Source organism: Hypomesus nipponensis, chromosome 2 (assembly GCF_054491055.1).
Source record: "Hypomesus nipponensis isolate SF chromosome 2, ASM5449105v1, whole genome shotgun sequence".
In the NCBI taxonomy this organism is placed as follows: Eukaryota; Metazoa; Chordata; class Actinopteri; order Osmeriformes; family Osmeridae; genus Hypomesus; species Hypomesus nipponensis.
Window position 1 is genome coordinate 1,156,410 of NC_140362.1, and position 22,492 is coordinate 1,178,901.

The 22,492-nt window shown below is 51.4% G+C and overlaps 1 pseudogene; it reads right to left on the bottom strand.

The window, feature by feature from the left end:
- Nucleotides 1–14,279: 14,279 nt before the first annotated feature.
- The window catches only part of LOC146300321 (Na(+)/H(+) exchanger beta-like), a 31,491-nt pseudogene continuing 23,278 nt past the window's right edge, over nucleotides 14,280–22,492 (bottom strand).

Sequence of the window (22,492 nt, forward strand, 5' to 3'; positions counted from 1 at the left end):
CCAGAACCTTAGACACCCAGGTTCCTCCCTGAATCCAAGACCTTAGACTGGAGGAACCTCGGTGGTACTGCAAGAGACAGAGTTTCAGGTGTGTGTGAGTGTGTGTCATAATGTGTGAATTGGAGTGAGTGTGTGTGTGTGCGTGTGCGTGTGTGTGTGAGCAAAGCTGTGCCTGGGCTGCCATTTTTTCAGCTCTGAAAAATCCTGTGATGCAGTGATCTCTCTCTCTCTCTCTCTCTCTCTCTGTGTGTCTCTCTCTGTCTCTCTCTGTGTCTCTCTCTGTCTCTCTGTGTCTCTCTCTCTCTCACAAACATGCTGATTATCATAATTTCTTATTCAGCTGGAAGAAACTGCTATTGTGAAACAACCTAGATTCCCTCATCAGGTAGAGGGGTCTGCTGGAGGCAGGGTTCTGTTGGGGGGAGGGAGCGAGAGGCCAACGCCACAAGGATGAATGTGATTGCTCACACTGCTACAATGGAGAGGTGAAATCAAACACATCAATTTTTCATCACAAAGAGACTCTGTGCTTGCAAAGGCAGATCTGTGTCCTTGAACGCAGGCGTTTGCTTTGAGCTTCCAAGCTCTTTCATCACTGCGTCGAGGCCTGGTCTGCGAGCGTGGGGAGTGTGTGGGGGGCTGCTGCAGGCCTGTGGGGGGGGGGGGGGGTGGGGTGTTTATGGAGTGTGTGCGGGGGTTGCTGAATGCCTGTCACATGTGCAGCATGTTAGCTGGCCATGACACGTTCAGAACGGCCTCGACAGTGACCCTGCTGGATCATGGTGCATTACAGCTGCTCTGACGGCTCTCTGTCAATTATTGATTCACAGTGTTTTAATTGCCTGTCTGATTTAGATGGTATATGCAGTCCTTTATTGAAATGGTGAAGGATGTGAGTGTGGCACTGTCTGTTTCTAGCTTGCCCCAGGTCTGTAACCTTGGTAACATGACCTTGAGGCTTCTTCCAGTAGTTTGTCACCGGTGGATCCATCTTAGAGAACCCCAGCTGTCCACAGGCCAGCCTGGCCTCCAGCAGCACTGACACACATCTTCTCTTTACAGGCAGGTGTCCACAGGTCAGCACCCATAGCCAGCCTACACCCTCAGAGAAGACCAGGAACAACTCTTGAGAAACTGGTAGAAACCGGGTGAAGAGCAGTCCAGTGTGGGCTCCCCTCCTCCAGAGACCGGGTGAAGAGCAGTCCAGTGTGGGACGCCTCCAGAAACTGCTGTAGCTGTTGGATGGAAGCTGACATGAAGAGTAGTGATGTCGTAGAGAATTAGCAGGGTCCAGCTCAGATCTCCAGCTTGCTCCAGCCTGGCGGGGAGCTTCATTTATCCTCCCAGACTTGCCGGCAGGGTTCTGAGTCAGGTTGTGTTTGCTCCGTCAGGCGCGTGCCGGCCGAGCCGGGGTGTCTGGATGAATAACATCTGGACGCTTCCTGTTTCCTGGAGTGCTGCAGCCACATGCAGCCAGACACAGGAAGTGATGGTTTGTTTGACGCCAGCCGTCGCTCGTGGATATGAGGGGGGGGGGGGGGGGGCAGGGGGGTTTGTCCTTGCAACGGTGTTCTACATGATGGACAGGAACGAGGGTGGAGGGAGGGGGGGGGGGAGGGGAGGTGAGAGGGGGGGATGGATGATTGTGGGGAGAGCAGGGAGGACAGGAGAGATGCAGCTCTGAGAGGGAGCTGTCTCTGTGAGGCAGAAGCTTCACAGTTTGAATTCTGCAGGGACCGCTAGTCTGAGATCCACCATCACCCAGCTGAAATGCAGAGTGTGTTTGGCTCAAACCAATTTAAACACCGACATCTAAGAGGCACATTAAAGACAATTCTTACTGCTTTTATTGCCCAACACAACGATTAGTCCTTTAGGTCTTATACTGTGGGTCTCGATACTACTGTGGGTCTATACTGTGGGTCTACATACTACTGTTGGTCTATATACTACATTTAGTTATTTAGCAGACGCTCTTATCCAGATACTACTGTGGGTCTCTATACTACTGTGGATCTATATGCTGTGGGTCTATATACTACTGTGGGTCTATATACTACTGTGGGTCTATATACTGTGGGTCTCTATACTACTGTGGGTCTATATGCTGTGGGTCTATATACTACTGTGGGTCTATATACTGTGGGTCTATATGCTGTGGGTCTATATACTGTGGGTCTATATGCTGTGGGTCCATATACTACTGTGGGTCTATATACTGTGGGTCTATATGCTGTGGGTCTATATACTGTGGGTCTATATGCTGTTGGTCTATATACTACTGTGGGTCTATATACTGTGGGTCTATATACTGTGGGTCTATATACTACTGTGGGTCTATACTGTGGGTCTATATGCTGTGGGTCCATATACTACTGAGGGTCTATACTGTGGGTCTATATACTGTGGGTCTCTATACTACTGTGGGTCTATATACTGTGGGTCTCTATACTACTGTGGGTCTATATGCTGTTGGTCTATATGCTGTGGGTCCATATACTACTGTGGGTCTATATACTGTGGGTCTATATACTGTGGGTCTCTATACTACTGTGGGTCTATATACTACTGTGGGTCTATATACTACTGTGGGTCTATATACTGTGGGTCTCTATACTACTGTGGGTCTATATACTACTGTGGGTCTATATACTACTGTGGGTCTATATGCTGTGGGTCTATAAACTACTGTGGGTCTATATGCTGTGGGTCTATATGCTGTGGGTCCATATACTACTGTGGGTCTATATACTGTGGGTCTATATACTGTGGGTCTATATACTACTGTGGGTCTATATACTGTGGGTCTATATACTGTGGGTCTATATACTGTGGGTCTATATGCTGTGGGTCTATATACTACTGTGGGTCTATATACTACTGTGGGTCTATATACTACTGTGGGTCTATATGCTGTGAGTCTATAAACTACTGTGGGTCTGTATACTACTGTGGGTCTATATACTACTGTGGGTCTATATGCTGTTGGTCTATATACTACTGTGGGTCTATATGCTGTGGGTCTATATACTACTGTGGGTCTATACTGTGGGTCTATATGCTGTGAGTCTATAAACTACTGTGGGTCTATATACTACTGTGGGTCTATATGCTGTGAGTCTATAAACTACTGTGGGTCTATATACTACTGTGGGTCTATATACTACTGTGGGTCTATATGCTGTTGGTCTATATACTACTGTGGGTCTATATGCTGTGGGTCTATATACTACTGTGGGTCTATACTGTGGGTCTATATGCTGTGAGTCTATAAACTACTGTGGGTCTATATACTACTGTGGGTCTATATACTACTGTGGGTCTATATGCTGTGAGTCTATAAACTACTGTGGGTCTATATACTGTGGGTCTCTATACTACTGTGGGTCTATATGCTGTGGGTCTATATACTACTGTGGGTCTATATACTGTGGGTCTCTATACTACTGTGGGTCTATATGCTGTGGGTCTATATGCTGTGGGTCTATATACTACTGTGGGTCTATATACTGTGGGTCTCTATACTACTGTGGGTCTATATACTGTGGGTCTATATGCTGTGGGTCTATATACTACTGTGGGTCTATACTGTGGGTCTATATGCTGTGAGTCTATATACTACTGTGGCTCTATATACTGAAGGTATACAGACCGTGTCAATGAGAGTGAAATGTAGAAGCAAACACATCATTAAGCAGGTCTGAACATTATTGGCCTTCTCTCCTCTCATCATGCTGACTCATGCATATGTGTGCCAGTCATGTAATAACCCTATGTAACCCTGTGTAAACTAATTATACCGCAGTGTGGGTGTGTGTTAGTGTATACATATCACACACACACATATAGGCTACTTGTTAAATTGCTGAACTGTTCTGTGAAAACAGTGTGGTATTTCCAGTGAAACGCATATTTAGTAACACAGCGCTATCTAGTGGCCAATCCTCTCTAGTCGTCTCTGACGAGCTGACAAAGTTACAGGAAAATCTGGTCTCAGATCTGATATGTGGATTTTAGGGGCTGTTTTGAATGTGTTAAAGAAATGTTGAATTGAACCCCCAAAAAATATTACGATTATTTTGACGCTTATTCATGAAACACCTCTCTCCGTCAAACAATGATGAAAGGTCAAATCAAGTATTTTTATTTTATTTTAGGTACACAGAACAACACAAGGTCTGACTGGGCACTGAAATTCTTAAGACAAGACAACGCAAGCACCTGGCATAACATAACATATAAGTACACAAAACATAATTTACATCTATGCTGAGCTTAAATAAGTGAAACTTCCCAAATAAACAGATAGCAATAAATAATCAACTATACTAACCCTAATACTAACTTCTTACTATACTATAATAACTATACTAACTAACTTCTTAAATTAAAGATAACAATACATAATACACTATACTAACCCTAAATGCACATAAAAACTATTTCAACCCTATAACCTATTCTAACCTAAGTGGAGTACAGTACAATAGTGCAAAATTGCAGATCAGTGACTATGTCAATGACCATACAGGAGCTTGATGGCGAGGTACAGTGAGGTACAGTAGTGCAAAGTTACTGATAGTGCAACTAGTAGCTGAAAGTGACAGTGTATAAGTGACTAGTGTGCAGTAAATAAATGTCCATATCAGTGTCCATTCAGAAGCCTGATGGCCCTTGGGTAGAAACTGTTGTCCAGTCTGCGTGTGCGCGACCGGATGCTGCGGTAACGCCTGCCAGAAGGCAACGGGGTAAAGAGGCTGAAGGATGGGTGGGAACAGTCTCTCAGGGTGCTTTCACACCTGACATGTTTGGTCCGTTTTCTCTAAAAGTACGGTTCGTTTGGAGAGGTGAGAACACGCATTCGAACTCTAGTGCGGACCAAACAACCGAACCATGGTCCCCCTAAAAAGATGGGACTCGGTCCGGTTCCAAGTGAACCATGGTTCGGTTCGCTTTAGGAACGTAATTGGACTTAGGGTGCTTTCACACCTGACATGTTTGGTCCGTTTCAATCAGACCATGGTCCGTTTTCTCTGAAAGTACGGTTCGTTTGGAGAGGTGAGAACACGCATTCGAACTCTAGTGCGGACCAAACAACCGAACCATGGTCCCCCTAAAAAGATGGGACTCGGTCCGGTTCCAAGTGAACCATGGTTCGGTTCGCTTTAGGTGTGAACGTAATTGGACTTAATATTGACCTATTCCAGGAAGCAAACCAAAATGTAGTGCATTGTGGGTTGAAAAAGGAATTTACACTTGGCGGAGACAGCCGTTCATTAGCAGCGAAATTATTGACGGAAAGCGTGGGGCAATGATGAAGTGAAGGAACGGCAAATATGGTCTGATGATCATATTGCAGAGATACTTGTGGAGACAGAGTAGCGAGGTATTTAAATGATTTAGTGATATAGGCCTAGGTACTGAAATAAAGCGTCAATATTGCACAGTGGACCAATGTTGGTTGAAAGTTACAAACTTAGACAGCTAAAAGTGCGTGATGTTCTATGGAAAAGTGGTAGCTCGTCAGACGAAAACATATCATTCCCATGGTTTGATAACCTGGATATAATCCTGAGTAAAAGACCAACGAGCAACCCAAAAAACGTGGTCGTGCAACACCAAATAACAATTAAAGATAGTATTGCGATCGCAATACGCTGCTGTTGCTCCATTGTTGTTTGTGACAAGGAAGTGATTTTCCCTCACACATTTTCTGGCCAATAGATAAACAACCTGTATGACCGCGTGTCATAGTTTTTTTTAATGTCAGTTTTTTTTCAAACGTTGGTTCGCTTAAAACAGGACCGTGTGAACACTAACCGGACCTAATGAAAAATGCAACAAAGTAGCAACTCATCCACTGATTCGGACCAAGCAAACGGACTAATAGGTGTGAAAGCACCCTTAATATTGACCTATTCCAGCAAGCAAACCAAAATGTAGTGCATTGTGGGTTGAAAAAGGAATTTACACTTGGCGGAGACAGCCGTGCCACTCATTAGCAGCGAAATGAGTTGAGGGAAAACGTGGGTGAATTATGAAGTGAAGGAACGGCAAATATGGGCTGATAATCATATTGCAGAGATACTTGTGAAGACACATTTGAGTAGCGAGGTATTTAAATTATTTAGTGATATACTGAAATAAAGCGTCGTTATTGCACAGTGGACCAATGTTGGTTGAAAGTTAAAAACGTAGACAGCTAAAAGTGCGTGATGTTCTATGGAAAAGTGGTAGCTCGTCAGACGAAAACATATAGTTCCCATGGTTTGATAACCTGGATATAATCCTGAGTAAAAGACAAACGAGCAACCCCAAAAACGTGGTCGTGCAATACCAAATCATAACAATTAAAGATAGTATTGCGATCGCTGCTGTACATTGTTGTTCGTGACAAGGAAGTGATTTTCCCTCACACATTTTCTGTCCAATAGATTAACAACCTGTATGACCGCGTGTCATTGTTTTTTTAAAATGTCAGTTTTTTTTTCAAACGTTGGTTCGCTTAAAACGGGACCGTGTGAACACTAACCGGACCTAATGAAAAATGCAACAAAGTAGCAACTCATCCACTGATTCAGACCAAGCAAACGGACTAATAGGTGTGAAAGCACCCTTAGAATCCTGCCGGCTTTCCTTAGGCAACGTGTGTGGTAGGTGTCCTGTAGGGCTGGGAGCTTCCTGCCGATGATGAACTCAGCAGAACAGACCACACTTCGTAGGGCCTTGCGGTCCCTGTCTGTGCAGCTCCCATACCACACTGTAATACAACCAGTCAGAATGCTCTCTATAGTGCATCTGTAAAGTTAGTGAGGATGACTGAGTCCATACCAAACTTCTTCAGTCTCCTCAGGAAGAAGAGGCGCTTACGGGCCGATTTGACCACCTTGTCCGTGTGAACAGACCAGGTGAGGTCATTGCTGATGTTCACCCCGAGGAACTTGAAGCAGCTGACCTTCTCCACTTCAGATCCGTTGATGAGTAGGGGTGCATGCTCCTCCTCCTTCCGCCTCCTATAGTCCACAATCATCTCCTTGGTCTTGCTGATGTTGAGAGAGAGGTTATTGTCCTGGCACCATGATGTCAGGGTGTCAACCTCCTTTCTGTAGGCTGACTCGTCACTGTCAGACATGAGGCCCACGATGGTTGTGTCGTCAGCAAACTTAACATGGAGGTTGGAGCTGTGCGTTGCCGCACAGTCGTGAGTGAACAAGGAGAACAGGAGAGGGCTGAGCACACAGCCCTGGGGGTTACCTGTGTTGGTGATCAGTACACGTATTCCCCTTGTCCAGGTGGGAGAGAGCAGTGTGCATAGTCAGAGCGATGGCATCGTCTGTAGACCTGTTGGACCGGTATGCAAACTGCATAGGGTCCAGGGTGGGGGGCAGCGAGGAGCAGATGAATGATTTGACAAGCCGCTCAAAGCACTTCATGATGACAGAGGTCAGTGCTATTGGGCGATAGTCGTTCAGACATGTGACCTTGGTGTTCTTGGGCACAGGGATAATGGTGGTCCTCTTGAAGCAGGTGGGGAGTACAGACAGGTTAAGGGAGGGGTTGAAGATGTCACTGAAGACCCCTGCCAGCTGGTCAGCGCAGACCCTGAGGGCCCTACCTGAAATGCCGTCTGGGCCAGGTGCCTTGCGAGGGTTGATCTTCTTAAAGCACAGCCTCACCTCAGCTACAGTTAGTGTAGGCACACCACTGGCCTGGCCTTCATGTAGCTTCACTGCAGGGGGGTCACTGTCCCTCTCAAAGTGAGCTTAGAAGGAATTCAGCTTGTCTGGCAGTAAGACAGAGGACTGGGTCTCACTGGAGCCTCTCCCTTTGTAGTCAGTAATGGCTTTAAGTCCACTCCACATGCGCCTGGGGTCAGAGCCATGGTAGCTGGACTCCACCTTGGTCCTGTAAGTCCTTTTCGCTGCTTTGATGGCCTTGAGAAGGTCGTATCTGGCCTTCCTGTACTCATCAGGGTCCCCAGAGTTAAAGGCGACAGTGCGGGCTCTCAGCTTGGCCCGGACCGCGGCATCAACCCAGGGCTTCTGATTTGGGAAAGACCGGACAACCAAATGATGTGATATGAGATTGGCACAGACCCCTCACATCATAAAAGCTCTCACCAGAGAACACACTGATTCATCGGGCCTCGCCATATTGTCTGTAACGCTTGTGGTCTTCCCACTAGGGGGCGGGTGACAGGAAGGTGACAGGAAGGTAAGTCACGGTGATTTTACCACAGCTGAAGAAGGACAAACAAACAGGCCGAGTCAGACCGCTTCCTGTAGCCCTCCGAAGGCAACCAGACAGGAAACCAGTCAGACCGCTTCCTGTAGCCCTTCGAAGGCAACCAGACAGGAAACCAGTCAGACCGCTTCCTGTAGCCCTCCGAAGGCAACCAGACAGGAAACCAGTCAGACCGCTTCCTGTAGCCCTCCGAAGGCAACCAGACAGGAAACCAGTCAGACCGCTTTCTGTAGCCCTCCGAAGGCAACCAGACAGGAAACCAGTCAGACCGCTTCCTGTAGCCCTCCGAAGGCAACCAGACAGGAAACCAGTCAGACCGCTTTCTGTAGCCCTCCGAAGGCAACCAGACAGGAAACCAGTCAGACCGCTTCCTGTATCCCTCCGAAGGCAACCAGACAGGAAACCAACCGCAGGGTTTAAGACTGTTGAACACAAGGACAGAGGACCACTAATATGGTTCATTTCTGGCAGCTGTGGACAGAAGCTTGTATGATCTCCATAACTGTATAGAAGCTGTTCTAACCTGAGTGTGTGTGCGTGTGATAGAGAGCTTGTATGTGTGTGTGAGAGTGTGTGTGCGTGTGATAGAGAGCTTGTATGTGTGTGTGAGTGTGTGTGAGAGTGTGTGTGCGTGTGATAGAGAGCTTGTATGTGTGTGTGAGAGTGTGTGTGAGAGTGTGTGTGCGTGTGATAGAGAGCTTGTATGTGTGTGTGAGAGTGTGTGTGAGAGTGTGTGTGCGTGTGATAGAGAGCTTGTATGTGTGTGTGAGGGGAAGGGGGGAAGTGTCCACAGGTTCAATTGTCATGTGTTAACACTAACACCACAGAGAATAGATCAACATCATTAATATTTCCGCCTGGTAGTACTAACACATCTACATATACTGTATACTAGTACTAACAGTATATCTACATATTCCGTATACTCGAGTCCAGCGGCACATACTCACGAACTGCATTTGTGCGTTTAGGGTGAAATCCTTAAACAGGCCCCTCTTCCCCTTCCTCACCTCAGAAGAGGAGGACAGCTGGTCCTCGCGGTGATTGCGCCCACGTGTTGTATTAACATGCGCATGTTTGTGGTCCGCACAGGCCAGGCTGCTGCCGGCGATTTGACTCAGAGCGATAATAAATAAACATACTGGCCGGGCCTGTGGAGCCGCTCCGCGCCCAGACCGCTCATGCATATTTAAGTGGCTCTCCGTGCAGTCTGGCGGCGCTGGGGAGAAGCATTTAAAATCTGGCAGGCTCACGCACTCATTCTGGGGTTGTTACTGCCAGCTAGGCAGACACAATCCTTGACTGTTCAAAAAGCATTAAATCGTCATGCTCCAGTTAGAACGTAAACCAAAACAAACATTCAGTTGAAAAGGTGACTATAGAGATGCTGTATCCGTTTTCTTGCTACACAGCGCCCCCCTCTGGTTACAGCTACACATCCAGCCACAGTACGTTTGTAATAAGCGCTTTATTTTATTTTTTATCATGACATGTAGTGCATATAGTTTGTCAATAAAAACACAGTACAAAAACACAATCTTGTGATAAAGTAAAACTTTTAATTTGGTATGTAGTTTTATTTTTAGATTACAGATTGTTAGTTAAAATACAGGGTTGGAATGCAGAAGCTACACATCTACAGTGTGAACATAGTGTCATGGACTCAGATTGTACAGTACCGTTATAGATTTGTATAATATTTTTCGACTGTATACAAAATAAAACTATTATTTACTATTATTGCAAACGACACATTTGCAAATGATCAACAAATAATTTAGCTTAGAAATTAAACAGCCAAAAACGAGACAAGACGTCAGACGAGACAAAGAGGACAGTGAACAGCACGTCCCACCAGGACGTCCCACCAGGACGTCCCACCAGGACGTCCCACCAGGACGTCCCACCAGGACGTCCCACCAGGACGTCCCACCAGCACGTCCCACCAGGACGTCCCACCAGGACGTCCCACCAGGACGTCCCACCAGCACGTCCCACCAGGACGTCCCACCAGCACGTCCCACCAGGACGTCCCACCAGCACGTCCCACCAGGACGTCCCACCAGCACGTCCCACCAGGACGTCCCACCAGGACGTCCCACCAGGACGTCCCACCAGGACGTCCCACCAGGACGTCCCACCAGCACGTCCCACCAGGACGTCCCACCAGGACGTCCCACCAGGACGTCCCACCAGCACGTCCCACCAGGACGTCCCACCAGCACGTCCCACCAGGACGTCCCACCAGCACGTCCCACCAGCACGTCCCACCAGGACGTCCCACCAGGACGTCCCACCAGCACGTCCCACCAGGACGTCCCACCAGCACGTCCCACCAGGACGTCCCACCAGCACGTCCCACCAGCACGTCCCACCAGGACGTCCCACCAGGACGTCCCACCAGGACGTCCCACCAGCACGTCCCACCAGGACGTCCCACCAGCACGTCCCACCAGGACGTCCCACCAGGACGTCCCACCAGGACGTCCCACCAGGACGTCCCACCAGGACGTCCCATACCGGGCCAAACTGGGCCACACCAGGCCAAACTGGGCCACACCAGGCCAAACTGGGCCACACCAGGCCAAACTGGGCCATACCAGGCCAAACCAGACTGGGCTTTAGGCTAAACGCTCCCCCTGGATGTCTCCAAGTAGTTTTGAAAATGTTTTTCACAAAACACAAATGTATTGCTCTTAACATGAATGAATGTAAAGCTGAAGGATATGAGAACTGGTGTTTAGAGAAGAGCTGATGATAGAGGGAGGGAGGGAGGGAGGGGTGGCTGGTGCAGACAGACATGGTTAGTGAACATGCTGATGCTTCCAGGACCAGGCTGGTCTGGCTCCACAGTAGGTGGTGATGGGCCTCAAGCTGCTGCTCGACCCACCGTGTCTTCAGGAGAGGAACAGGAAGTTACAACCACTCAGTGTTCAACACACCCTGATCCTAGCTCAGCTGGACAGCAACACCTCCGTAGGCCTGAAGCTACAATCTCATTGGTCAAATCATGCGGCAGATCATCACATGGTTGACAGTTCCTACATAAACACGTCTTGTACATACAGAGATTGAACAATCCTGTTGATGTGATGTCTGGACACAACACAGAGTTAGGCTGAGCAGTCCTGTCTCCACAACACAGAGTTAGGCTGAGCAGTCCTGTCTCCACAACACAGAGTTAGGCTGAGCAGTCCTGTCTCCACAACACTATCAAGTTACACTCATAATTACTATCCAGGGAGGACTGAAGACAGGGTGGTGACTGAAACATGAAGCAGAGACAGAGACAGATCAACTCATGTGACACACACTTGCACAAATAAAACTCAGGAACACAGAAGCACCTGATGGATGCTGATGGCACCTGAACATGAAGCTCTTATTCTTGATCCCGTGGGAAGCATTCAAACACAAATAACAGCACATGAACCTAAACAAAGCATTTGAATAATAAAAAAAAAAACATTTACCCCTAAATAAAGCATTAGAACCAAGATCATTTGGGAACTAAAATAAAGCAAATTAACCGATGTAAAGCACATGAACCAAAATAAAGCAAATTAACCGATGTAAAGCACATGAACCAAAATAAAGCAAATTAACCAATGTAAAGCACATGAACCAAAATAAAGCAAATTAACCAATGTAAAGCATTTGACAAAGTGTATCAGGCCGGCAGGGAGGTCAGCAGGACCAACATCATTCTCGTGGCTGTTCTGTGAAGACACTTCTGATGAACCAGGTCAGATGTCAGAGAAACAATGGAGAACTGCTAAACCATCACCAGCGAACACAAACAGACATTTATGTTTGGTTGAACCGTGGTTCATGAGTGTGCAAGGTTAAACCAGTTAAAATGTAAACCTTTTCTTTCAGGTGACTGAACAGAAATGGTTCAACTGTTTGACGTCGTCATGGATGACATCACAATGTCCGCTCTCCTCCATTGGTCATTTACATTTAAACCAGGAAGTAAACGCCAAAGAGTCACAGGAGTGAACACTAAGGAGGTGCTGACATGTCCGAAGGAACAGGCCGTGAAGGTGCTTAGCAATTAATACGTCCTTAAATTACACACAGTAGAGGGGCTGATGACAGGAAGTGACATCACTCAAGCCTGGTTTTACCCATCTGCTTCTATGTCCTCCCCCACCCTCCCATGTCTCACTCCCACCTGGTTCACCATCTCTCCATCTCCCCCCACCCTCCCCACCTCCCCCCTCCCTCTCCACCTCCACCTCCCACCTCCCTCCCCACCTCCCCACCTCCCCCCTCCCTCTCCACCTCCCCACCTCCCTATTGTGACTCCCAGGCCTGAGTGGCTGTGCTTCCCTGAAGGCATTGAAATCAAAACAAACCTCAAGAACACCTAAAAAGTCACAGGTAATCAACAATCACCCTTGACACCAACATCACAACATAATACCACTGTAGTTCTACGGCTGTGTGTAAAGACTAGCACACTGTGCAGCACACCCCACACACTGTACAGCACACCCCACACACTGTGCAGCACACCCCACACACTGTACAGGGCCACAGATGCAGTATCTCAGAAAGGAGACATGTTGTGTGTCTGGGTCTGAGGGATGCCGCTTCCAAACAGCAGCAGCAGGGGACGTCTGTTTTAAAGGGGCTACGCTCCACGTGGCGATTCACATCTCATAATGGTGTATAGGAGATTTCACTGTGTCGTGCCTGCTGTACTTCACCTGTGTTAGAGTCTCTGCTGTGTCATGCCTGTGTCACCTGTTATAGAGTCTCTGCTGTGTCATAGCATCAGCTGTGTAATTAGTGGTCTAGGGTCTAGTTCTGGGCCGCCGCCCTGGAGGAGACAGACACCCGCGCTGGCTACCACAGTACAAGACATACAGTATGTAACATGACAACAACAATCAAACATATTTGGAGTGACTAGTGATTGGCTTCCAGGGTGGGTTGACTCAGAAAGTCGTAGATCTCGGAGCGTCGCAGAGTTCTGTCCTGGATCTGAGGAAGGCTCCAGATCTCGCTGGAACACAGCAGCTGGAGAAACTGCTTCCAGGTCAAAGGTTATCTTGTAGTCTGCCTGACCCAGAGGTCCAAACAGGAAGTGGAGCTCTGCTCACTTCCTGGATGAGCCTAGCTATGCAGACAGGTCAGTGAGACAGAGAGACACAGTTTACCCCTGAAGAGAAATACGTTCATAAAAGAAATATGAAAAATATGTTTCTCTGTGATAAAATGCACCAAAGTGACAGGGATGATCTTAGGCGTGACGCAATTTAAGGCAACGTTCTCTTTCAGAAGCCACAATTTATAAGATTACATTTCCAATGACTCCAAGCGTGAGAAACTGCTCCTGTTTCCTGTCCATGAATTAGTCCTCTCCTTAACGTTCATCTGAGAGTGACATCATAGCATATAGCTATATAAATATATACAACTATTGATAACTACATAACTATGTGTGTCTGCTCCATAAGTAAGTGACGAGGGGGCAGGTTGCAGAGTGTGGATGTGACACATTAAGAGCTGAACAGTGGCGTCCTGGATGCATGGCTCTATCTCTTGTCTCTGCCTGAGCTAAGCCCTTCCCATGTCGCCTTGTGGGCGGGGCTTGGACAGGAAAGGCAGGGCTTGGACAGGGTTAGGGTAGAAAGGGAGGGGCTATGGCAGAAAGGGAGGGGCCAGGACATGAAGGGGCGGGGCCGTGACAAGAAAGGAGGGACTAGGACAGGAAGTGTGGGCCAGGGCAGGGATTGGCAGGGCTAAAACAGGAAGGGATGGGACTAAGAGAGAAAGGGGCAGGGCTAAGATAGGAAGGGGCGGGGCTAGAGGAGGAAGGGCTCATCTTCGTCCTCGTCTCCGGTGGGTCCTGAGTCGCTCAGACACCGGGGCGGGGCTAGGGGAGGAAGGGACGGGCTAGGGGAGGAAGGGACGGGGCTAGGGGAGGAAGGCACGGGGCTAGTGGAGGAAGGCACGGGGCTAGGGGAGGAAGGGACGGGCTAGGGGAGGAAGGGACGGGGCTAGGGGAGGAAGGCACGGGGCTAGTGGAGGAAGGCACGGGGCTAGGGGAGGAAGGCACGGGGCTAGGGGAGGAAGGCATGGGGCTAGGGGAGGAAGGCACGGGGCTAGGGGAGGAAGGCACGGGGCTAGGGGAGGAAGGGACGGGCTAGGGGAGGAAGGCACGGGGCTAGGGGAGGAAGGGGCGGGGCTAGGGGAGGAAGGGCTCATCTTCGTCCTCGTCTCCGGTGGGTCCTGGGTCGCTCAGACACCGGACCAGCCGCTGGGGATCCTTCCCTCCCTCTGACGCCTCCCCCCTCCCCCTGCTTCCCACCTCCTGGAACCGGGGGCTTCATGGCACCTCCCCTGCTCTCCCCCTGGCCCCCCTGGCCCCCCCGCCTGTGGAACTCGTCCAGCATGTTGATGGAGTCGGGGGACTGGGGAGAAGCCAGGTCCACCTGGATGGTGGGCACGCTGTCGGACGGGTTCAGATTGTAGGCCTGCGGGTCTGGGGGAGACAGAGTCAGGAGGGAGAGAGAGTCAGGAGGGAGAGAGAGTCAGGAGGGAGAGAGAGTCAGGAGGGAGACAGAGTCAGGAGGGGGGAGACAGAGTCAGGAGGGGGGAGACAGAGTCAGGAGGGGGGAGACAGAGTCAGGAGGGAGAGAGAGTCAGGAGGGAGAGAGAGTCAGGAGGGAGAGAGAGTCAGGAGGGAGAGAGAGTCAGGAGGGAGAGAGAGTCAGGAGGGAGAGAGAGTCAGGAGGGAGAGAGAGTCAGGAGGGAGAGAGAGTCAGGAGGGGGGAGACAGAGTCAGGAGGGGGGAGACAGAGTCAGGAGGGGGGAGACAGAGTCAGGAGGGAGAGAGAGTCAGGAGGGGAGACAGAGTCAGGAGGGAGACAAAGTCAGGGGGGAGACAGAGTCAGGAGGGGGATGACTCTGGAGGTCCACATACAGGGCAGTAACCACACAAACAGAACTCACAAACACTCACTGGAGAACAGGTGGACAGGACACGTTGCAGGGCTTGACATTTACTTTTTGAGGCGCTTGTCCTTTGGACAAGTACGTTAACGTTTCACTTGTCCGGGTAAAGATTGATAATTTTACAAAAAATTAAAAATGGTGTTGATGTTAGCTAGCGTCGACAGCTGTTTACCTGGCAAGCATTAGCAGCATTCGTATCAGTTAAATGTATGTAGTAAGTATGTAGTAATTAAATTAGCTGCACGGTCTGTAGAGATCTTATTCTCCACTTGCCTACAGAAAAATCCACTTGTCCCGGACAAGCGGACAAGCCTTAATGTTGAGCCCTGCGTTATGGTCACAGTCACATGACACAGTCACATGACACTTCAGGCAGCATGAGAGCCCCCCTCTACAGCTCTGCCCAATGTTAGCATGCAACAAGGAGGGCTTCATGCATGGGGACGCCCCCCCCCCCCCCCGGACATCCCCTCACCCAGTACCCCCCCCCCCCCCGGACATCCCCTCACCCAATACCCCCCCCCCCCCCTCACATACCTGAGCTGTCTTTAGCCCCCCTGTGAATGTGGCCAGCTTTCATATGACTGCCTACAATAGAAACAGCACCACACCAGCTATCAGGTCAGCTCACACATGCAGATGCTCCGGGAGTGAGAGATGGGGAGGGCTTTGTGTGGGGTAGAAAGAGGGGGAGGAGAGGGCTGTGTGGGGTAGAGAGATGGGGAGGGCTGTGTGTGGGTAGAGAGATGGGGAGGGCTGTGTGTGGGTAGAGAGACGGGGAGGGGAGGGCTGTGTGTGGGGTAGAGAGATGGGGAGGGCTGTGTGTGGGGTAGAAAGAGGGGGAGGAGAGGGCTGTGTGGGGTAGAGAGATGGGGAGGGCTGTGTGTGGGTAGAGAGATGGGGAGGGGAGGGCTGTGTGTGGGGTAGAGAGGTGTTAAGGGGGGCTGTGTGTGGGGTAGAGAGGTGTTGAGGGGGGCTGTGTGGGGTAGAGAGGTGTTGAGGGGGGCTGTGTGGGGTAGAGAGGTGTTGAGGGGGGCTGTGTGTGGGGTAGAGAGATGGGGAGGGGAGGGCTGTGTGTGGGGTAGAGAGGTGTTGAGGGGGGCTGTGTGGGGTAGAGAGGTGTTGAGGGGGGCTGTGTGTGGGGTAGAGAGATGGGGAGGGCTGTGTGTGGGTAGAGAGATGGGGAGGGCTGTGTGTGGGTAGAGAGATGGGGAGGGGAGGGCTGTGTGTGGGGTAGAGAGATGGGGAGGGCTGTGTGTGGGGTAGAAAGAGGGGGAGGAGAGGGCTGTGTGGGGTAGAGAGATGGGGAGGGCTGTCTGTGGGTAGAGAGATGGGGAGGGGAGGGCTGTGTGTGGGGTAGAGAGGTGTTAAGGGGGGCTGTGTGTGGGGTAGAGAGGTGTTGAGGGGGGCTGTGTGGGGTAGAGAGGTGTTGAGGGGGGCTGTGTGGGGTAGAGAGGTGTTGAGGGGGGCTGTGTGTGGGGTAGAGAGATGGGGAGGGGAGGGCTGTGTGTGGGGTAGAGAGGTGTTGAGGGGGGCTGTGTGGGGTAGAGAGGTGTTGAGGGGGGCTGTGTGTGGGGTAGAGAGATGGGGAGGGGGGCTGTGTGTGGGGTAGAGAGATGGGGAGGGCTGTGTGTGGGTAGAGAGATGGGGAGGGCTGTGTGTGGGTAGAGAGATGGGGAGGGGAGGGCTGTGTGTGGGGTAGAGAGATGGGGAGGGCTGTGTGTGGGGTAGAAAGAGGGGGAGGAGAGGGCTGTGTGGGGTAGAGAGATGGGGAGGGCTGTGTGTGGGTAGAGAGATGGGGAGGGCTGTGTGTGGGAAGAGAGATGGGGAGGGGAGGGCTGTGTGTGGGGTAGAGAGATGGGGAGGGCTGTGTGTGGGGTAGAAAGAGGGGGAGGAGAGGGCTGTGTGGGGTAGAGAGATGGGGAGGGCTGTGTGTGGGGTAGAGAGGTGTTAAGGGGGGCTGTGTGTGGGGTAGAGAGGTGTTGAGGGGGGCTGTGTGGGGTAGAGAGGTGTTGAGGGGGGCTGTGTGGGGTAGAGAGGTGTTGAGGGGAGCTGTGTGTGGGGTAGAGAGGTGTTGAGGGGGGCTGTGTGTGGGGTAGAGAGATGGGGAGGGGAGGGCTGTGTGTGGGGTAGAGAGGTGTTGAGGGGGGCTGTGTGGGGTAGAGAGGTGTTGAGGGGGGCTGTGTGGGGTAGAGAGGTGTTGAGGGGGGCTGTGTGTGGGGTAGAGAGGTGTTGAGGGGGGCTGTGTGTGGGGTAGAGAGGTGTTGAGGGGGGCTGTGTGTGGGGTAGAGAGATGGGGAGGGCTGTGTGTGGGTAGAGAGATGGGGAGGGCTGTGTGTGGGTAGGGAGATGGGGAGGGCTGTGTGTGGGTAGAGAGATGGGGAGGGGAGGGCTGTGTGTGGGGTAGAGAGATGGGGAGGGCTGTGTGTGGTAGAGAGGTGTTGAGGGGGGCTGTGTGTGGGGTAGAGAGATGGGGAGGGCTGTGTGTGGGTAGAGAGATGGGGAGGGGAGGGCTGTGTGTGGGTAGAGAGATGGGGAGGGGAGGGCTGTGTGTGGGGTAGAGAGATGGGGAGGGCTGTGTGTGGGTAGAGAGATGGGGAGGGCTGTGTGTGGGTAGAGAGATGGGGAGGGCTGTGTGTGGGTAGAGAGATGGGGAGGGCTGTGTGTGGGTAGAGAGATGGGGAGGGCTGTGTGTGGGTAGAGAGATGGGGAGGGCTGTGTGTGGGTAGAGAGATGGGGAGGGGAGGGCTGTGTGTGGGGTAGAGAGGTGTTAAGGGGGGCTGTGTGTGGGGTAGAGAGGTGTTGAGGGGGGCTGTGTGGGGTAGAGAGGTGTTGAGGGGGGCTGTGTGGGGTAGAGAGGTGTTGAGGGGGGCTGTGTGTGGGGTAGAGAGATGGGGAGGGCTGTGTGTGGGTAGAGAGATGGGGAGGGCTGTGTGTGGGTAGAGAGATGGGGAGGGCTGTGTGTGGGTAGAGAGGTGTTAAGGGGGGCTGTGTGTGGGGTAGAGAGGTGTTGAGGGGGGCTGTGTGGGGTAGAGAGGTGTTGAGGGGGGCTGTGTGGGGTAGAGAGGTGTTGAGGGGGGCTGTGTGTGGGGTAGAGAGGTGTTGAGGGGGGCTGTGTGTGGGGTAGAGAGATGGGGAGGGGAGGGCTGTGTGTGGGGTAGAGAGGTGTTGAGGGGGGCTGTGTGGGGTAGAGAGGTGTTGAGGGGGGCTGTGTGGGGTAGAGAGGTGTTGAGGGGGGCTGTGTGGGGTAGAGAGGTGTTGAGGGGGGCTGTGTGTGGGGTAGAGAGGTGTTGAGGGGGGCTGTGTGTGGGGTAGAGAGATGGGGAGGGCTGTGTGTGGGTAGAGAGATGGGGAGGGCTGTGTGTGGGTAGAGAGATGGGGAGGGCTGTGTGTGGGTAGAGAGATGGGGAGGGCTGTGTGTGGGTAGAGAGATGGGGAGGGCTGTGTGTGGGTAGAGAGATGGGGAGGGCTGTGTGTGGGTAGAGAGATGGGGAGGGGAGGGCTGTGTGTGGGGTAGAGAGGTGTTAAGGGGGGCTGTGTGTGGGGTAGAGAGGTGTTGAGGGGGGCTGTGTGGGGTAGAGAGGTGTTGAGGGGGGCTGTGTGGGGTAGAGAGGTGTTGAGGGGGGCTGTGTGTGGGGTAGAGAGATGGGGAGGGCTGTGTGTGGGTAGAGAGATGGGGAGGGCTGTGTGTGGGTAGAGAGATGGGGAGGGCTGTGTGTGGGTAGAGAGATGGGGAGGGGAGGGCTGTGTGTGGGGTAGAGAGGTGTTAAGGGGGGCTGTGTGTGGGGTAGAGAGGTGTTGAGGGGGGCTGTGTGGGGTAGAGAGGTGTTGAGGGGGGCTGTGTGGGGTAGAGAGGTGTTGAGGGGGGCTGTGTGTGGGGTAGAGAGGTGTTGAGGGGGGCTGTGTGTGGGGTAGAGAGATGGGGAGGGGAGGGCTGTGTGTGGGGTAGAGAGGTGTTGAGGGGGGCTGTGTGGGGTAGAGAGGTGTTGAGGGGGGCTGTGTGGGGTAGAGAGGTGTTGAGGGGGGCTGTGTGGGGTAGAGAGGTGTTGAGGGGGGCTGTGTGTGGGGTAGAGAGGTGTTGAGGGGGGCTGTGTGTGGGGTAGAGAGATGGGGAGGGCTGTGTGTGGGTAGAGAGATGGGGAGGGCTGTGTGTGGGTAGAGAGATGGGGAGGGCTGTGTGTGGGTAGAGAGATGGGGAGGGGAGGGCTGTGTGTGGGGTAGAGAGATGGGGAGGGCTGTGTGTGGTAGAGAGGTGTTGAGGGGGGCTGTGTGTGGGGTAGAGAGATGGGGAGGGCTGTGTGTGGGTAGAGAGATGGGGAGGGGAGGGCTGTGTGTGGGTAGAGAGATGGGGAGGGGAGGGCTGTGTGTGTGGGTAGAGAGATGGGGAGGGGAGAGCTGTGTGTGGGTAGAGAGATGGGGAGGGCTGTGTGTGGGGTAGAGAGATGGGGAGGGGAGGGCTGTGTGTGGGGTAGAGAGATGGGGAGGGCTGTGTGTGGGTAGAGAGATGGGGAGGGGAGGGCTGTGTGTGGGGTAGAGAGATGGGGAGGGGAGGGCTGTGTGTGGGGTAGAGAGGTGTTGAGGGGGGCTGTGTGGGGTAGAGAGGTGTTAAGGGGGGCTGTGTGTGGGGTAGAGAGGTGTTGAGGGGGGCTGTGTGTGGGGTAGAGAGATGGGGAGGGCTGTGTGTGGGTAGAGAGATGGGGAGGGCTGTGTGTGGGTAGAGAGATGGGGAGGGCTGTGTGTGGGGTAGAAAGGTGTTGAGGGGGGCTGTGTGTGGGGTAGAGAGGTGTTAAGGGGGGCTGTGTGTGGGGTAGAGAGATGGGGAGGGGAGGGCTGTGTGTGGGGTAGAGAGGTGTTGAGGGGGGCTGTGTGGGGTAGAGAGGTGTTGAGGGGGGCTGTGTGTGGGGTAGAGAGGTGTTGAGGGGGGCTGTGTGTGGGGTAGAGAGATGGGGAGGGCTGTGTGTGGGTAGAGAGATGGGGAGGGCTGTGTGTGGGTAGAGAGATGGGGAGGGCTGTGTGTGGGGTAGAAAGGTGTTGAGGGGGGCTGTGTGTGGGGTAGAGAGGTGTTAAGGGGGGCTGTGTGTGGGGTAGAGAGATGGGGAGGGGAGGGCTGTGTGTGGGGTAGAGAGGTGTTGAGGGGGGCTGTGTGGGGTAGAGAGGTGTTGAGGGGGGCTGTGTGTGGGGTAGAGAGGTGTTGAGGGGGGCTGTGTGTGGGGTAGAGAGGTGTTGAGGGGGGCTGTGTGTGGGGTAGAGAGGTGTTGAGGGGGGCTGTGTGTGGGGTAGAGAGGTGTTGAGGGGGGCTAGGGGGCGTGCTGGAGGACAGCCAGCAGGACTTCTCACCTGAGGCAAGGCGTGCTCTGCACTGTGTGGGGGAGTCAGGCGGGGCCGCTGGCACTGTCAGGTAGTTACTCATCTCTGTCATCTGGGGGAACAACACTGACATCAACACCTTATTCAGCACATGCTGCTCCCACGAGGCACACGCACAGCAGCAAACCAAGGATCTCAGCTCTACAGTCACAACTGTTGTGGATTATTGAGTTTTCCTACCAAAATACTTTAATTTAGACATCGCTATGAGACCAGCTTGATCTGAATATTGAACTTAAGTTTCTCAGGTTTGGCTTTCACAAACAAGGCTTCTATGATGATCAGATTAATCAAAACATCAGCTCATTAATTTGACATAATTATAGAGTGATCAATTAGAAGTTGCAAAATGTGTGTGCGTTTATGTGTGAGTGTGTGTGGTCTTGTTTAACTGCACTTGTGGGGACCACATGCCCTCACAAGTGCAGTGGTAAAACATGAAGAACCTTGTGGTGCATTTATGCTGGGCCTCATACAACGACTTCACAAGGGTTTTCAGGAGATTTTAGTGTCAGAGTTACAATAAGGGAAACCCTGGGAGTGACCGGTCAGTCCCCACTGGGATAGAAACACAAGCCTGCGTGTGGGGACAGGACATCTAATGCTGTGTGTAAGATGTATGTGTTACAGAGAGGTTTATTCTGAGAGAAGTCTGAGTCTATTGATAAGAGACGTGTTGAGACCAAGAGCTGCAGCATGCAGGAGGTCAGGGTTTGAGTCACGCAGCTTAGAAGAGCTGACTGATGAACAGACAGTTCACAGTTGCTTTACAAACAGCTGACTGACTGAGTGAATTCAGAGAGGAGACAGGAGATAGACACAGGAAGAGACAGGAGATAGACACAGGAAGAGACAGGAGATAGACACAGGAAGAGACAGGAGATAGACACAGGAAGAGACAGGAGATAGACACAGGAAGAGACAGGAGATAGACACAGGAAGAGACAGGAGATAGACACAGGAAGAGACAGGAGATAGACACAGGAAGAGACAGGAGATAGACATAGGAAGAGACAGGAGATAGACACAGGAAGAGACAGGAGATAGACACAGGAAGAGACAGGAGATAGACACAGGAAGAGACAGGAGATAGACACAGGAAGAGACAGGAGATAGACACAGGAAGAGACAGGAGATAGACACAGGAAGAGACAGGAGATAGACACAGGAAGAGACAGGAGATAGACACAGGAAGAGACAGGAGATAGACATAGGAAGAGACAGGAGATAGACACAGGAAGAGACATATCAGGGTTCATGGGTTAATAATGTGATTTGAGCTGCTGAGGGGAAATGTTGTGATCCGTGAGAAACAATAGAGACTGTTTAGTTTTAGAAACCATAGGGGTGACTTTATCCTGTAAAGTCAGGATGGAGCCAAACTATTGATTAGTTGATCATAGAAAGGACTTTGTGACAGACGTAAACTGATTGGATTGAGAGATGTTAGACCTATCCTGTATAAAAGGCAGTGTCTGTCTGGGTCTAGGATCCTTCTATCCTGGGGCACGTCCACTAGCGAGCTGCCTCTTCATACATCTACGTTAGATCTTTGTTACCATCTGGTGTTCATTAGGTGTGCTCAAGCCTTTGGCGAGCACAACCATTGTTCTCTCACATATATATTATTATTAAATTGCCTGTGCTTCGCTTGCTGTTAGCTTATTGACTCTCTCTCACGAGCATTCCAAAAGACCTTCAAAATAAAGGTACTGTATACTCTTATTAAATAAAGTCACTTAATACTGAATGCAATTATATAATTCTAAATTATGTCATTGGTTGAAATCAAAATTTACATTATAATAGGCTAATCGTAATTGCAACAATTACATGTAGCCTACAATATAGTGAACTAGTTGATTTCACCACTGGCAAATTCGCCTTTCGTCAACCCCAAGTTTGCGTGCCA